This window comes from Sarcophilus harrisii, chromosome 6, assembly GCF_902635505.1.
Source record: "Sarcophilus harrisii chromosome 6, mSarHar1.11, whole genome shotgun sequence".
NCBI classification, from domain to species: Eukaryota; Metazoa; Chordata; class Mammalia; order Dasyuromorphia; family Dasyuridae; genus Sarcophilus; species Sarcophilus harrisii.
The window spans coordinates 122,626,844-122,645,884 of record NC_045431.1 but is presented as its reverse complement, the minus strand read 5'-3'; the positions used below and the strand labels follow the sequence as shown (position 1 = coordinate 122,645,884).

Genomic DNA, 19,041 nt, shown 5'->3' with positions numbered 1-19,041 from the left:
CCATATAATTCTTTTGCAAACCTCATTGGCATTTTCCTTAGCTAGATGTCTGGTCTTTATTTCTGTAGCTGCATTGTCTCCAGTGATTCTTATTACAGCTGTTTGCAAACGTCCCACAAAATCAGCAAAAGGTTCATTGGGACCGTGCTCTATTTTTTGTGAAAGCTTTACTTCCATCTTTCTGTTCAGGGAGGGAACTCCAAGTTTTTATTGCAGCCTTAGAAATTTGCTCATACACTGCTATGGGATAATAAATCTGTTCTGAATTCTCTGCATACTGACCTTCACCAGTTAGTTGGTCAAAAGCTATTTGCACATTAGTTCCTGTTTGCCTATTGCATTGGGCTTGAATCCTACATAATTTAAATTTCCATTTCAGAGGTTGCTGAGGTTCTAGATTGAGTTGGGAAGTTTACATTTGTGTAAAGGGAAAGAGGAAACTGGGGTCAAGGTGGACTGAGAAAAACAATAAAAAACATGAAGACAGCTTGAAAACTAGAAATTTCATCTTAGAAATTCATTCCTCTTGGACCACTTACCACATTATATTGCCAAACTGCAATAAACAATCATTTTCTTATCAAAACACAATAATAATGATAACTTATAAATAACAATAATAATAACCAAATTGGATTTATTAAAAAAATCTCTGTGTGTCAACTTCACTTTAGACCTTTCTTTTTCCCCCACTCCAAAACAAACAAACAAAGCAAAAAAACTTTCTCAATATTGTAGGTTTAAATCTGTTAACAGCCTTATGGGAGACATTGCGTGCTTTTTTTCTCTAGTCCTCAAACCTTAACTGGTGGCTGAAATGTAGAAATGTCAGGAGGCAACTCAGAGATGGGATATTGTATTACTGTCACTCAACCTTGAAAGGAGTCTTTTGGGACCTGGTATGAAGAGAAAATACACATTATTCCCTCAACATCACCAACCTGTTTGGAAGAGTATTTGCTTTTCTAGAAAGACTATTTTCTATTTCCAGGCATTGTTAGATTGGGATTTTTAAAGATAAAGGACCACAGTCTGCAGTGAGAGATATGGTATGACATGGGAGTTTAACTGGAGCACACTGTGTACATGTGTTCACCTCTCAAATACTTGAGGTGTATCTGCATGCTCCATGTTACAATGAGCCCTGAATTCTAATTCTAACAATCTATGATAAAGGAGATAACTAGGGGGAGTGAGGTGGAAAAAAAAGGAAAAGACCTGAGACTCTGAGTGGGAAGGAAAGTGAAGAGGGCCCTCAGAGGAACAAAAGGGGTGTGGTAGTTGTTTCTATATCACAAGATCACTCTGTTCAGTCCATTCCCAACAGTCTTCCTACTTCAAACCTTCTAAGAAATGGTGAATGGATCAAATAAGGTACTGAAAATAGGAGGGGGTAGCTGTGTTCTTTAATTTATTTCAGTTGAATTCAATTAAATTAGCAAGCATTTAACTACCAACTGGGGAGAGAATATTATGCCTAGAACTAGGGATGAAATGGGGGAAGGGGGAGGTATTGAACAAAAATAAGATATAATATAGTTCCAGCTTTAATAGAATGTATAACCTAATAGAGAGATTTCCTAATTTTGGAAATATAGATATATACATACAGGGAATTTTTAAAATCAGTACAGTTTTAAGCTTTAAGAGCTTAAAACTTCATTTAAGATCTTCAGCATACCATGTCTATATATAATTTTAGATATTGATATATTTACATGGATTATTAGCTGTGATCTAGTTATAGCTAAAATATGCATATGTACATGTATCAGTAAATAGAGAGATACATATAGATGGTGAGGTTCAAGGAAACTAGGTGGGCTTGACCCAAGAAAAGCTCAGCTTCCCTCAGAAGCAAGCAGGGAGGAGCATTCTTAAGATTATCCTGGCCCTAAATGGGAATTTTGTTCTTGAAGTAGACTGAGATCTTTTGGAGATGATTGGGGTGAACCCCGAAACTGTCCAAACTCTCCTCTGAAGGAGGCCCATCCTTCAGAGCAATTAAGCGGTCTCATTCAATTGGAGATCAGGCCAGAGATATGGTGGCACCCTCTATTGAGTTGAAGATCAGTCCACAACCACTCCCGGTAGTTCAAAACTGGCAAAATAAGTAATCTCTTTTTCAATTAGAGATCTAATCCTGGGGCATTGACAACATTAAGGGAATCTCATTCAGTTTTGAATTGAAGCTCGAGCTTCAGATGGCTAATAAAAGACAACTCTGAACCTCAAATCTTTGCAGAATTATGCTTGTCAAGGAAGCTCTCTTCATGGCAAGCTGCCCTTCCAGGACTTTCGCCCACTATGAAGATATTCTCTTCTCAGTGTTAATCTCTGCTATCTTCATAACAAGACCTTTTTGCCACTAAGAAGTCTGTCTTCCTAGAAAAGCCGGCTTCTCAGTGCCAATAAATCCCTTTGAGCCACACAGATTTTGGGTTTTTGAATTCTTTTCCCATGGAACCTGCACCAACCAGAAGGGATTTCCCACCCCAATTTTCACACCTCATCACAACTACCACTAACCTCATCATTTGCATCTCATCGTTCTTAATTAGATCTTTTGTCCCTTGTCATATACTCCAGTGGACTAAATCATTATGCCTCCACACTTGATAATATCCAATCAGAAAACCAAGTTATGATGTCACCCACAAGATTATATTTCCCCTATAAAAGAATCTAATTGAACTTTCCTAGTTCATGCTAAACATGCTAAACATGAGGACCCTAACTCCTTTTTTAGAGTTAGTGTACTTTAGACAATTGGCATCTTTTTTCCTTGTTTTAGCTAAACTTCCTTAGGAATTTAGCTTACTAGACATAACTTAATGGCATCTATCCCCTTAGGCTTCTTGTTAGTTGCTAAAAGAAAGCAGTTACTTTTGTAATAAAATATTTGTCCCCAGATTTGGAGAAAATCTAAGCCTACAAATTCTTTTAAGACAACCAGAGACCTGCTCAATAGTCCATACCCCATCATTTTATTAGTGAATTTTACCACTTTGGTGGCCCAGTGCAGGAAGAGTCTTGGTACACCCAGTATCCCCATCACATACATATATATATATATATGCAAACATATATCCAAAGATGGGTCAGCTAGATGTCTCAGTAGACAGAGTGCTGGACCCAGAGTCAGGACACAACAACTTTGGGATTTGGGGTAAATCACTTTGCCTTAATCTACTGGAGAATGAAATAGCAAACTACTTTAGTATCTTTGCCAAGAAAACCCCATGAACACCAAGGTCCATGGGATCATAAAGAGTCAGCCATGACTAAACAACAATATCCACATATAGCATATATGGTATGTTCTTATGTGGGTGTGGGTGTGGGTATGTCCACTTTCACCCAACCCTCACCCGTGGTTCTTAGAAGCAACTGTATAAGCAGTAGCCACACTGATATAACTGTACATGAAGTTGGGCTAAATCAGGTTGAAGGAAACCAATAGGCCTCAAACTGATCTGCGAAATAAACATATGAAGAAGAAATTTGCTGATAAGCAAAATTTGATCAAATGGCTATAGTACAGATGCTGTGGAGCACTTAGAGCTTGATCAAACATTAAAGATGCCAAGGGTATCCACGACATCCTTGGCCACCATTAATGGTTTTAACTTTTGTCCTGCCACTGGATTCTGATGACTGGGAGAAAAAGTGAGACTGATGACTTTGTTCAACTCTGCCTCAACTTCAATTCACAAAAAAGTCAAGATATCACTTTTGTGATATCCTTTAGTACTTTTTGAAAATGAAGGATGAATAACAAATACATATGTGTGTATGTATACATACATGCATATGTGTGAATGCATATATATATGTATATATATATACACACACATATATATATATATATATATATATATATATATATATATATATCAGAGAACAATTCAAAAGTGGTACTTTAGTATAAAAGGAAATGTTTTAGCAGGTCTGAAGGAGAAAAGATTATTACCAGATATGGGGAGGTGAAAGTTTCATGAAGAAGTTAATTATCTGAACTGCACCTTAAAGAATAAATAAATTGAGATATCTGGGCAAATAATGGAGAGAAAGGCCATTAGAGAGGTGAAAGCATAGAATCTTAGGGTGCAGCTTTCTGAAAGAGATTGGAACAATGGAAGGAAAACCAGAAGAATAGAGAACTTTTCTCAGAATTTCTGTACGAAAGGGCAGGAAAAGGTTTGAAGGGTGGATGCAAGGGAAGACTAAGGGAAATGAAAATGTCCTTTCTATTGCACTATGCTGATTCTCTTACAAAAATAATGCCCCAAATAGTCCTATGGTTTGGGGGCAAAAGGGGACTAATATAAAGTTTAAAATTCCCTGTTATATAAATAAGTTAAGTACTTGTGCTTTTGTTGGATAGAGAATTCATAAACTGGGAACTCCCTACACTGTTATACATAAGGCTGAAAGAATTTGGAATAAATGGACTCCATGTTTGACCATCCATGTGAATCCCATCTCATCACTTCTCTTCTAAGACCAAGGACTCGGGCTGGTTCTAAGATCCTCCAGAGAGCTAGTCCGGACATAACAGTTTACAATTTCCCCTTGAACACAAACAATCCTCTTCTAATCTAAAGCTTCTGAGTCAGTTGGATTCTGAAATAGCCACTTTTTCTATTCATCTAGTTCTTATCCAGAATATTTCTTAAGCAGAATAAAAATAAAAATTGACTTCATTCTCAAGATTTCTTAAGTAGTGAGATCTAATCTTTTAACTCCACTGCCTTTAATTGTCTTTTTCCTCAAGCAATCCAGAGTACATCTTCTTTCTAGAATCACAGTCTCTCAGATTTGGAAAGGGACATTTAGCTCAATGACTACCTGAACAAGAATTCTCTTCTACAGCCCACGGGACATGTGGTCATCCATCCTTTGCATGGAAACTTCTAGTGAAAGTAAAACCAGGAGCTCCCAAGGAAGCACTTTCCACTTTTTTGAGAACTCAAATTGTTATATGTTCTCTTATATAACGCCAAAGAAGTTGCTTCTTTGCAACTTCTGCCCATTATTCTTATTTTGCCTTTTGAGCACCAAGAATAGGATTAATGTCTCTTTCACAAGTTCAAATACTTGGATAGAGGTATCAAATACTTAGGCAGAGGTATCTTTCCCACCAACTACTAAAATCTTTTCATATCCAAGCTAAGTGCCCCTATTTCCAGGCTGCTGGTAGCACAATGGATTAAATGTTATGTCTTGAAATAGGAAGACAAAAATTCAATCTGCCTTAAGATACTTATTAGCTGTGGTACCCTGGAGAAATGCTTAAAATTATTTAAATAATAGTAGCACCTACTTCCCAGAGTAGTTGGGAGAATTGCAAACTGCTCCAGTATCTTTCCCAAGAAAACCCCAAAAGGGGTTCTAAATAATAACAATAAAGATTAAATCTTCTCTCTCATCCAAATGATAGTACTTCTTTTTTTTTTTCAAATGATAGTACTTCAAATAACTTTTAAAAATCTTCTTTTCTCCAGGCTAAACATTTTAATAATTTCCCCTGATTTTTATATAAGGCCCTTCATCATCCTGATTCTCCTCCTCTAGGTACTTTTCTGATCATTGATATCCATCTTAAACCATGATATCCAGAGTTGAAAACAATATTCAAAGCAAGTTTTAATGAAGGCAAAGTACAGTGAGACTATCACTTTCTCAGTGCTTGCAGCTTTGCCATTTTTAATGAAGTCCAGGAAAAATATGTTATCTTTTTAGGTTGTCTCATTGGATTCCTAATTATTTTGAGTTTGCAGCCCACTAAAACCCCAGTGGGTCTTTTTCTCCCCAGAATAACTGCTGTGTAATCGTCTCCTTTTTTATCCCTAAGTATGACTTTACAATTATTCCTTCTGACATCAGTCTTAATTTTCTAGGCTTTCACAATTCTTTGGGATCCTGACTCTGTTTACTGATTTTGATGTGCTAAATGTTCCTTCCAATTTTGAATCATTTGCAGATTTGACTTTTCTGAGTCTTTTAGAAACATATTAAATACCACAGAGCCAAGCACATCATTCTTTCATATTTTCCCACTGGAGATCTTTTGCACATCAACATAAAACCATTAATTTTTTTAATTTGATGGAAGTTATTAACCATCACCTTTTCTTTTTTGTTGAACTTATTACAGCATTTAAAAGACGGCCATTAGATTGACATGACAATGAAAGTTTGGGTAGAGAAAAAATGAAATTTAAATTCTAATCCTAAAAATCTTATTTGTGTTTTGGTGCAATGAATAGAATTAGACTCATATATGCATTCATTATGTCATATGCATCTCGGCATCTGTTTCTCCTGTATTAATCTTTTAGAGTTGCTATATTTATTTCTGAGCTGTAAATTATTTTTCTGTAGGAGTGAGAGACTCTATTCAGTACATCAAGTTAAAGAATTCTTTTGAGATTTCTGATGAAATATGACAAATTCTATGGATTGGCATTCTAGAATAGAGTTCTGCTTTAAGGATGGATTCAAACCAAAGCTTCTTAGTGCACAAAATAACCTTTATATACCACTCCCTCCTTTCTACCCCCATTATTTTATGCTAGTCTGACAGACAGCTTTTAAGATATATATTAATGTTAATGTGTTTATAGAACGTAGGCTAAAAATGAGTTATGGGAATTTACAAACGTCAAGAATTACTTCAATCCATTTATGTTTGCCACTAAACAGCAGCCACTTCTCAAATAGGATACCATAATTCTCCCACTCCCACAAAGGCAGTAGAAGTTTATGGATGTAAAGCAAAAGAATCCATTTAAAAGTATTAAGTAAATTAAATGTAATTACCTAGGTGGGAGAGAAGCCAACATTTTTAAAGCTTACATCACCACTCTTGTGACCTCTATTTCTGCCATTCTACTTTGATACTCATTTCCTCTAACATTTGTGCCATGCACATATTTTCCCCTTATGTCTAAGCCAGCATATTAGATTAAAAATTGTTAAATGGAACACATGGGAGTTGCTCAAAAGAAGTGTATGAGATGTCACTGCACCTATACTGTTCCTTGTTTATTTGTTTTTCCTCAAAAAAGGAAAGAAAAATATGTTTGATCTAGTATTATACAAGGGGCCAGAAGGAAACTGAGGCCCAGGAAAATTATGATTCACCTAAAATCGCAAAGTAACTCAGATTTGATCTTAGATATTGTGATTCTAAACTTAGCACAATTTCTACCATACCACAATGCCTCTCACTTCTTCGTCTTTAGGTCTTGCTAATCTTAATCCTTCAGTCTTCTATTCATAGTTCACATCAATAAGGAAAGAAACCAATATAAATAAGACCATAACAACTTTAATTTAGGATTATTTTACTGATTCGTTAGAATTTGTTAAACAAATGAGAACACAATTTTAGCTGATCTTTTGTTTTTCCCTGAAAGAACAAATAATATGAAAACAGCAGTAACAAAAAAGGCAATATTTTATTATGTGTGTTACTCTTGCTAAAAAGTATCATACTCATTAACATGGTCTGCAGGGATCCTCAAACTTTTTAAATAGAGGGCCAGTTCACTGCCCCTCAGACTGTTGGAGGGCCAAGAGCCAGCATAATAATTTAAGTCCTTTGACTCTTCATCTTTTCTACTGTATTATACTAATATGACATGAGCAAAAAAAATAGAATGTTATAGAATCAAATTCTTCTTAACCATTTCACTCTAAGTAGATGATATTATTATGTACAGTGCATTTTAGAAAAAAAAGAAAATGAGAAAACATTAGAATTTTAGAATCATAGATCCACAGTGCCAAGAAACCTCAAAAATTGCCTAGTTTAAGACTTTCATTTTGCACTTGAGGAAATTGAGGCCCAGAGGAGTTGCCCAAAGTTACAGAAATAAGTGGAAGAAATAGGATTAAATTAATTGCTCAGTCAGCAAACATTTATTAAGTGCCTACCACATGTCAAGTATGCCCTCAAAGAGCTCACAGCTCACAATCTAATTGAAGATACAATGAGCATTTCAACAGATTAGGATATAGAAACTTCTGTAGTAATCTGAATATTTCTTTCAGGGGAAAAAAGCCCACACAATTAAGATTGGACTTTATTTAAACATAATATCTACAAATGAATTTCAGTTCAGACAAAATGAGTCTTCTAGTGTTCAGCTTTCTACTACTGGCACCCAGCCATTGGCTGACAAACTAGATTTGTGAGGTTTACCTTCTTCTTTGCAAACCTGGAATGTGAACCCAGCCATAATCTTCTAGTTGGAACACAGTATGTTAATGCCTATCTATGAAGCATAGAAGAAACTTTTATCTTTTCCTCTTATTCTGAATTAAACCTTTCCTACTCTCATAGTATACATCTAAAAGACTATGCTAGGAAGACTCATTAAGTTACAAAATTAGATGGGAATTTATAAAGTAAAATTCACTATTAGCCTTGAAAAAGAAGTGGATTTTTTTTCCCCTTAAAGTTAAAGCTCTGCCAAAAGTAATATTAGAAAAATTTGTCTGGAAGAAAATTCAATTTTGGGTCTTGAATGAATAGTCATAAAAATCAGATAAATACTGGCAGTATTTCTTATCCTTATTCTGACCAAAATGTGGCATTTTTATATTTGTGTTGTTTATCAAATTTAAGAGGCTCCATGTTTTGATTTTATCTGTTACTGATATACAATAAGTTGTGCATCCTTCATTGTTGTTGTTGTTATTGCTTTCTTTCAGAGTTTTGGAACAAAAAATAGTTTTTAGATAAGAACTCTGTTCAATCAATAGAGAATCAATAAACAACTCACCTTTATTCAAAGAAGATAAATAGATATTAATGTATTTATAAAAATTACTTTCTCCTCACTGGCAATCATGATCAAGGTTACAAATGTTCTGCTGTGTTTCCCTGATTTAGAACGTGTCCATAGTATGACTAATAAGATTTCACAATTTTTCCAGGTCCTTCCCCACCATAATAATACCAAAATATATTGGGATATCATTTATTATAACATGAAATATGTAATCTAAAGCTTATTGTTCTATTTAAAGAATTCTACAAATTATCTTAATATAGACTATTAATCTAAATACAGTACCCATCATCACATTTTTCAAAACAAGGAACAGACTCACTGGATGTCTAAAAGATATAAAAACTTACTAGCAGATGCTAGAATTGTGCTTGTTTAGAGGGGAAAGTTTGGGTGACAAGAACTCATTGTTTTTAAACCACTACTTCCTTTTGAAATACACTGGAAATTTTTGTTAGAATTAAGTCAAGCAACCAGAATAAAGAGTGACTGCTACTGTATAAATAAAATCTGTCTTGAGAAAGAAAAAACACTCATACCAACTTAGCAGTTGATATAGTTTGCTTTGGTCTCTTAAAAGTCACTTAACATTTTATATTTTGAAAAAAAATTGTTTTGAATCTTGGGAAGAAAAAAAGAGATATATATTTGCCTGTTATCCGTTGAAAGACTGGTCCAAATGTAAGGGCTTATATCTTGAAATCTTCCTTATTGAACTAACCAGCCATGAAAGCAAAAGAATCACATTACTTTAAGGCTTAAATAGTGAAAGACTGGAAAGATTATTTTTAGGAGTTAAGTGAAACTTGGCAAAGTATCTATATCTTTTTTTCTCTAGAAGAAAAACTTTTTGAGGCTATTTGTTATTTTTGTGAAATTATTTTTAACTGTCCAAAGATATTCAGATAGCAGGTATCAAGTACTCAGGAAAAGATTAGTTGGAAGAAGACTTTGGCAATGTAATTAAGTACCATTGAAATTTAGCAGAAATTCATTAGACAATTACAACCTGTTACTATGAACCAAGTTTGAAACAAAACCAGTATTTTATTATCAGAAATTTGACAATTTATAGTGCACAAGCACTAAAAAATAAATTAGAAGAAAAATGCCTATACCCTTCATTCTATTTCATTTTCTACTGAGAAATGTTACTAGGTGAATGAGAAAAATTACATAAAAGAATGCTTCTCCTTTGAGAACTTATTCTAGTCATTAAGAACTTGGACCCACACTTTCCTAGCCACCCACAAAGATACTGTCATTCTTATTGGGTTACCTCACTCCTCCAGCATTAAGGGGTTTATTGCTCTGAAAGCTTTGGTTTAGTAAGCAGATCTTAATTTCTACCTTTGGGGACTCAATTTTTTTTATGATGTAATCCACAACTAGATAATATAGTTTCAAATGTTTCAGGCTACTGCTTTTAGTAGGCTCATCTGAACAAAATACGTCTGTAAGCCTTACAGTTCTGACTGAAAGATTTTCCATCAAAAGGAATTTGAATGACATGCAGTCAGTACCACTAATTCTGCCTTCTTCCACTTAGCTTAGGACATACATATCCTTGTAGAAATAGAGTGACACCAGGGGGAAAATGTTTTTGTTTTTATTTTTTCTAGAAAGTGTTATCAAGGAATTCTTTCATCTAAGCATTCAGATAACTGTATCTAAGGTCTGAAGGTGGATCTTACCAGATAATCTATTCTCTACTAATAGCACAAAATATAACTTTGGAGGACCATTTTAGTTAAGAGCACACCAGCTGAAAGGGAACAAGAATTAATTGAGTTTAATTAGAACTAGAATTTATTAATTAAAAATAATTATTTTTCTACACACTTTTATTTAAATAAAATACTATTGTGCATGATGTTCATGATTATGCAATGTACACTGACTTATTTTACACACCTTCACGGGCACAAATCAATCAGAAACTTACCTGGAGAAGAAATGTTCCCTTTTCCCCCTGCCTTTCTAACGAATATATCCAGTATTTACAAAAGACAGCTCGGGTATTCAGACTCACTTGATTTCAAGTGAAGCAGGAGTAGTATACAGTTTCCACCATCTGTCTGAACAAGATCCAGGGAAGACTCTTTCAGCTCCGGCTCCTAGTCACTGAACTCTTCTTGCATAATCTCCTTTTATTTTTTTCACAAACAACGTCCTTTAACAACAAGCAGACAGCTGGAAGGATCCAAACCCTTATTCAGAACGCCGTTAAAAACAGCTTCCTTCTTGAACATGCGAATCGCATAAGGAAGCATTCACAATATAGCATAAAGCCTATGAGAACTATTTAATCACCCGGATTCTAGATGCTGTTGGTTGCAGCAGCAGCAGCAGCAACCGCCGCCGCCGCCGCCGCCGCTGCGCCTCCTTGTTTAGCTGTAGTCAGTTTACGAATCTCGCCCTTCTTTCCTTCCCTCACAGTCTGTCATAGGCAGCCTTGCAGGGTTATGATTGGCAGAAAAAGCCCGTTCCTGCAGCTAATCATTCTCCAGGCTTTCAAGGACTAGGATCTGGTGTGATGTCATTCTGAGAGTGGAATATTTCACACCAAAATATTCCAATAGAAACTAATTCCGGGATCAGCTGTATTCATTTCACACTGAGATGATTGATTAGAAGTTCCTGAAGAATTTGCATAATCTTTCACTGTATGGACATCCCCTCCCCCCATCCGCTCCTGCACCTCCTTCCTAAGCCACTTGGAGTCAACTATGCTGCAGCAAAGTCGGCTTTGTGTTTTTTGGTACAAATACCATAGAGTGTTATTTAAAACTAGAGAAAAATAGGGAAAAGTTCAGATATGTAGCAATAAAGCAGTAAGAGAGAACTGGAGGTAAGGCTGCATAAGACTGCAGACTCCCACTTCCTCTTTAAGGTCAAGTAAACGAGGTAGCAGGATTACACTTTGATTAGAGAGAGGAGAGGGTGAAAGAGGAAGGGGAAAGGAGAGACAAAGACCTACCGACAGAGATTGAGAAACAGAGAGGCAGAGAGAAGGAAAGGCATTTTTTATTGGTGAAATTTTTTAAATAAAAGAAGAAAACACTAGTTATAAACAGGAGTCTTAGTGGTATATTTGAAAACATACTGGATTTAGAGTCATAGACCTTAGTTCAAGTAACAATTTAGTAATTTAAGAGTTTTGTAACTTTGGGCAAAATCATTTAATCTCACCCTTTCCTCTTATTTTTTTTTTCCCAAATGGAAATAATAACAGTTGAAATTCTTATCTTATGGAGTTATGTGTTTCAAATGAGATAAAGATATGTAAAACACTACACGAAATAACAATTCTTATTATAACTTCATTGATTAAATTAATTGTATTTATCAACACTGAAAAAGGAAGTCTGTTCCCAGTACTCCTATACTAATATACTGATAAAATCATAGGTCTGATTTTTTTTTAAAGTTAAACTCATTTAAATGCAATTGTCATACAATGAATCTTATATTCTCCTTTTATTCTGGAAGACCTGGGTTCAAATGTAACCTCAAACATTTACTAGCCATGCGGCTCCAGGCATATCGCTTAAAGTCTGTCATTTGTAAAGTGAGTATCATATTGGGAGAAAACCTTTACAATCAGTATTCTTCACAATCAATGTTTCTTATAAATGTCTCATTTTTTAAATATAAAAAGAACTGTGTCAAAATTTATAAAAAATAAAAGTCATTCCCCAATTGATAAATGACCAAAGGATATGAAAATTTTCAGAAAATGAAATTAAAGCCATTTATAGTCATATGAAAAAATGCTCTAAATCAACTATTTTTTTATTTGTTTATTTATTTTTGTTATAGTAACTTTATTGACAGAGTCCATGCCAGGGTAATTTTTTTTTTACAACATTATCCCTTGCACTCACTTCTGTTCTGATTTTTCCCTCCCACCCTCCACCCCCTTCCCTAGATGGTAAGCAGTTCTATATATGTTGAATATGTCCTAGTATATCCTAGATACAATGTATGTGTGCAGATCCAAACAGTTTTCTTGTTGCACAGGGGGAATTGGATTCAGAAGGTAAAAATAACCCGGGAAGAAAAAAGAGAATGCAAACAGTTTACATTCATTTCCCAGTGTTTTTAATTTGGGTGTAGTTGCTTCTTTCCATCATTGATCAATTGAAACTGAATTAGGTCTCTTTGTCAAAGAAATCCACTTCCATCAGATTACATCTTCATACAGTATCGTTGTTGACGTATATAATGATCTCTTGGTTCTGCTCATTTCACTTAGCATCAGTTCATGTAATTCTCTCCAAGCCTCTCTGTATTCATCCTGCTGGTCATTTCTTACAGAACAATAACATTCTATAACATTCATATACCACAATTTACCCAACCATTCTCCAATTGATGGGGATCCACTCAGTTTCCAGCTTCTAGCCACTACAAACAGGGCTGCCACAAACAGTAGAAACATTGCTGGATCAAAGGGTATGCACAGTTTGATAACTTTTTGGGCATAATTCCAGATTGCTCTCCAGAATGGTTGGATTCGTTCACAGCTCCACCAACAATGTATCAGTGTCCCAGTTTTTCCGCATCCCCTCCAAAAATCATCATTATTTTTTCCTGTCATCCTAGCCAATCTGACAGGTGTGTAGTGGTATCTCAGAGTTGTCTTAATTTGCATTTCTCTGATTAATAATGATTTGGAACACTCTTTCATATGAGTGGTAATGATTTCAATTTCATCATCTAACAATTGTCTGTTCATATCCTTTGACCATTTATTAATTGGAGAATGGCTTGGTTTCTTCAAAATTAGAGTCAATTTTCTATATATTTTGGAAATAGGCCTTTATCAGAATCTTTAATTGAAAATGTTTTCCCAGTTTGTTTGCTTCCCTTCAATCTTGTTTACATTAGTTTTGTTTGTACAGAAGATTTTAATTTGATGTAATCAAAATTTTTATTTTGTGATCAATAATGGTCTCTAGTTCGTCTTTAGTCACAAATTCTTCCTCCTCCACAAGTCTGAGAGATAAACTATCCAATTTCCTCAAATTGTTTATAATCTCGTTCTTTATGTCTAAATCATGGACCCATTTTAATCTTCTCTTGGTATACTGTGTTAAGTGTGGTCCATGCCTAATTTCTGCCATACTAATTTCCAATTATACTACGAGTTTTTGTCAAATAATGAATTCTTATCCCCAAAGTTATGATCTTTGGTTTGTCAAACACTAAATTGCTATGGTTGACTATTCTGTCTTGTGAACCTAACCTGTTCCACTGATCAACTAATCTATTGCTTAGCCAATACCAAATGGATTTGGTGACTGCTGCTTTATAATATAGTTTTAGATCAGGTAATGGGCCACCTTCATTTGATTTTTCATTAATTCTTTTTGAGATTCTTGACCTTTTATTATTCCATATGAATTTTGTTGTTATTTTTTTCTAGATCATTAAAATATTTTCTTGGAAGTCTGATTGGTATAGCACTAAATAAATAGATTAATTTAGGGAGTATTGTCATCTTTATTATATTCACTCAACCTATCCAGGAGCACTTAATATTTTTCCAATTGTTTAAGTCTGACTTTATTTGTGTGGAAAGTTTTTTGTAATTTTGCTCATATAATTCCTGACTTTGGTAGATAGATTCCCAAATATTTTATGCTGTCGACAGTTATTCTGAATGGAATTTCTTTTTGTATCTCTTGCTGTTGGATTTTGTTGGTGATGAATAAAAATGCTGAGGATTTATGGGCATTTATTTTATAACCTGCAACTTTGCTAAAGTTATGGATTATTTCTAATAGCTTTTTTGTAGAATCTCTAGGGTTCTCTAACTATACCATCATATCATCTGCAAAGAGTGATAGTTTGATTTCCTCCCTGCCTATTCTGATTCCTTTAATCTCTTTCTCGACTCTTATTGATGAGGCTCTAAATCACTATTGATTAGAGAACTACAAATTAAAACAATTCTGAGATATCACCTCACACCTCTCAGACTGGCTAAAATGACAGAAAAAGATAATGACAAATGTTGTTGGAATGTGGGTGAAATTGTGAAGTGATTCAACAATTCTGGAGAGGAATCTGGAACTGTGCCCAAAGGGTTATGAAACTGTGAATACCTTTTGACCCATAAGTGTCACTACTGGGTCTATATATCAAGGAAATAATAAAGAAGGGGAAAGGACACACACATGCAAAAATGTCTGCAGCAGCTCTTTTTGTGGTATCAAAGAATTGGACAATAAGTAGACAGCCATCAAATGGGGAATGGCTGAATAAGTTGTGGTATATGAAGATAATGGAATATTATTGTTCTACAAAACATGATGAATAAGCGGATTTTAGAAAGGCCTGGAAAAATTTACAGGAACTGATGCTGGATGAAACAAGCAGAACCAAGAATAAATTGTACACAACAACAGAAAGAATGTGTTTCAATGATCCAAAGTAATCCCAATAGATGCTAGATAGAAAACACCTTCTGAATCTAGGGGAGAGAAAAAAGCTATAGATATTGAAAGTAAATCAACATATGCTATTTTCACTTCTTTTTTCTGTTTTTTTCTCTCATACAATTTTCCTCTTTTGCTCTGACTTTCTCTCCCAACAATTCATAAAGCAATGTGATTAAAAATAAATGAATTTATAAAGTATTTTGAGAGGCTGAAAAAAAAGTGTCCCTGCCTTTTATTTTTATAGGAAGGTGGAGGAGGAAGGATAGTTCTGTATATGGCATCAGTAGATGTAAGTAAATAAGATGTACGATGAAAAAATTGAAAATTTGGATTTGGTAATTCTTTGTAATGGAACCTATTGAGGAAACATTACAATATTATATAGATCTCCTTTTCAACTGTAAACTTTTTATTCTTTACCAGGGAATCCAGCATTACTAACTCTAATCATTATTCATGCTGCCATGAAGTTATCATCTTTGGAGAAGACTGCCACAAAATAATTTGATTATCTTCTTTGACTGACAATGCTGAGAATTATGGAACCTGACATTAATTCATGCTTTTGTATAGAGACCAGCTGAATTTTTTGGTTCAATAAAGGGATAATTTTTAAAATGATGGTATTCATCTTAAGTACCTATTTTCAAAGGTTATTGTGAGGATCAATATTTATTTATAATTTTTTTATTTTTATATTTATATTTATAAATATTTATATTTACATTTATATTTATAAAGCACATCATACAGTGTTTGGAACATAGCAAGTACTATATTATTTCTTTTTCTTTCCCTTTCCTTCCTCCCTTCCTTCCCCCTTCCTTCCACAGATAGTAGCAGGTATTTAAGGTTTTTAATTATATGCTTGTTGGATCACTGAAAACATAGAGACAAAACTTTAGATTTTGAAATCCAAACAAATCCAATATCAGGATTATCAGATATATTACTGTTTTAGAGATCTGAAATTATTTAGGTCTATGACCTTATCTGTTGACAGTACTTTCTGATCATTAGACTAGTTTACTTGAACATGAACTGCTAATGGCATCAAGATTGAAGGCCCAGCGGGCAGCTAGATGGCAAGTAGATAGACCACAAACTCTGAAGTCAGAAGGACCTGTGTTCAATCCTCAGATGCTTAACACTTCCTAGCTATGTGATTCTGAGCAAGCCACTTAACCCCAAATGCCTCAGAAGAGAAAAAAAATTGAAGGCATAATTACATTGCAGTCTTCTTAGCATTACTTACATACATACATAGTATGCCCTCAACCCCAAGATACTACTTCACAATTGTATAAAGTTAGTCCCTAGGAAGACAATAAGTACTTCATGATGCTGGGATACAACCCAAGCAAAGATACTAGTAGACCTATTTTAGGAAAGTGATGCCATCTTTATATTTGAAGAGCATATTCACAGTTTTATCCAGATGCCCCTAAATAATTGATTATAGCAACAATGCACTTTTTTCTGTTTTTTTTAACCAAAAAAAACCCCTTAGATATATTTGAGGAAGGATGTTCTCTATGTTTCTAAACAAGAAAAATGAATATTAGTTATTTTCTGACTACTATAATGTGACCTATAGAGCATCTAGTATTTAACTATTGTTTAATTTTGAGTGGTTATAGAGCATGCAGATTAGTAGAAGAAACAATCCTTAAAGTCACCATGTATTAGTTCAGGAGAGAACTGCAATTAAGAATTAATTTTGTGTCCAGGAAAATGTCAAAAAATATGCCAGTTGTCAAAGAACATGAAGAATGCCATCAGTTGGAAGAAAGATAGATCAGGAGAGGGAAAAAGTTCATTTTAGTTGATAAGCACAAAGGTCCTTTTTATCTAATTCTTTTCTTAATTAGTTGTGCTCTTTTTATTTGTTCATGTTAGATCTATACATTGGATCAATGTAGAACATGTCAGCACATTCTATATTCAACACAGCAGGGAAAAATCCCAGTCATCCCATCTAAATAATGGTTCTAATGCAAGAATTTCTTGCTTTTGGAATTAATTCACTATTAAGGGGATCATCTGAAGATCTCAGGATAATTTCCACTATGGTATAATATAATTAAAAATGATTCACAAATCAGTCAGGCATTTTCATAAACATTGTTGCCAATGAGACAAATAAGGCAACATTTACAGTTGTATCATACCAATGACTAAACTCATATCCTCAGCAACACAATTTTGAGGATAGTTAATGACACTTCTCAACTAGATGTAACTGAAATTCACAGTGAAATAAAACAGAACAAAGCATTTTTTCCCACAATTTTAGTTTCTCTCTAATGAATAACAGTAGGAAATACCATGAGATCAGAATAGTTTACTTCATCAAATGCCAATGTAAAAATTCATTGATCTTGGTCAATGTCCGTAGTTTATATAGCATTGGAGTTAATTGTTCTTTAAATGTTTGGTAGAATTCACATGTAAATCCATCTGGTCCTGGGGATTTTTTCTTAGGGGATTGGTTAATAGCTTGTTCTATTTCTTTTTCTAAAATGGGACTGTTCAAGATATTTACTTCTTCCTCTATTAATCTGAGCAAGCTATATTTTTGAAGGTATTCTTCCATTTGATTTAAGTTGTCAAATTTATTGGCATAAAGTTGGGCAAAGTAACTCCTAATTATTGCTCTAATTTCCTCTTCGTTAGTGGCGAGTTTTCCCTTTACCTTTTTAAGACTAACAATTTGATTTTCCTCTTTCCTTTTTTTAATCAGATTTACTAAGGGTTTGTCTATTTTGTTAGTTTTTTCATGGAATCAATTCTTAGTTTTATTAATTAATTCAATAGTTTTTTTTTTTTACTTTCAATTTTATTGATCTCTCCTTTTATTTTTAGGATTTCAAATTTAGTGTTTGACAGGGGGTTTTTAAATTTGTTCTTTTCTAGCATTTTTAGTTGCAAGCCCAATTCATAGTCAATGTCCATAAAAGTAACTTTCAGAGTATTTTGAAAATCAATGATCCAGTCTCAACATAATGTCCCTTCTTATACCATGAATTTCTTGAGAGCAAGGGGTGTTACCCTTCTTAGCAAACAATAGGGTATTTAATAAATTAATTTTGACTTACTGATGCTGACACTTCTAAAACAAGTTGCAAATCATTAATATCTATTTTCACAGAATTACAAGTATTTAAAACTTGAAAAATTTCAATTATCTTCTAATCAAGGGGTGGAGAACATCCTACCAACAGACCTTTCTTTGCTAAGGAAACCTCAGAAAAATGAGTTAAATGTTAGGTACAACAGCTTTTCACTACTTGAAATTTCTAAATTGATCATTTTATGTGGCTCGCAAATTATGTTATAAATACCCAAATGGCCATTGGTAGGATAAAAAAGTTACCCACATTGCTCCCCACCCTGCCCATTTAAAGATGAGAAAAATAAGGATAAAGAGGAGTTAAAAATCTTGCCCTACAATTGTTAATGCTGTAAAGTTACCCATACATATAACCTGTAAATAAAAGGCTATTAAAAAAAAATCTTGCCCTATTTCTCATAGATGGTAAATGTTAGCAGCCAGGACTTCTTAGTACAGTTCAAACCCAGTACTCTAGTCACAATCTTTTGTGGCATCTTGGTCTTACGTCCACAGATTCTAAAATCATTCTTATTCTAAGAAGAAAACAAACCACCCTTTGGGTATTTAGAAGATCAAAAATTTAAAGTGGGTAAGGACCTTCTGAGGCTGTCATTCAATTTCCTTATTAGAGGCTATCTCTGGAATGCTCTCAATTTTCCTTAAAGGTTTACCT

At 34.2% G+C, this 19,041-nt stretch overlaps 1 protein-coding gene across 2 annotated transcripts in view; it reads right to left on the bottom strand.

Moving 5' to 3' along the window:
• The window catches only part of NDST4 (N-deacetylase and N-sulfotransferase 4), a 414,235-nt gene extending 401,775 nt beyond the window's left edge, over positions 1-12,460 (bottom strand). The window contains exon 1 of one of the 2 annotated variants that reach the window (XM_031941816.1): positions 10,750-12,460. The gene's annotated coding sequence lies outside the window, so the exon portion shown is untranslated. The remainder of the gene's footprint in view (positions 1-10,749) is intronic. The other variant, XM_031941815.1, reaches the window with a different exon arrangement.
• Positions 12,461-19,041: the final 6,581 nt, after the last annotated feature.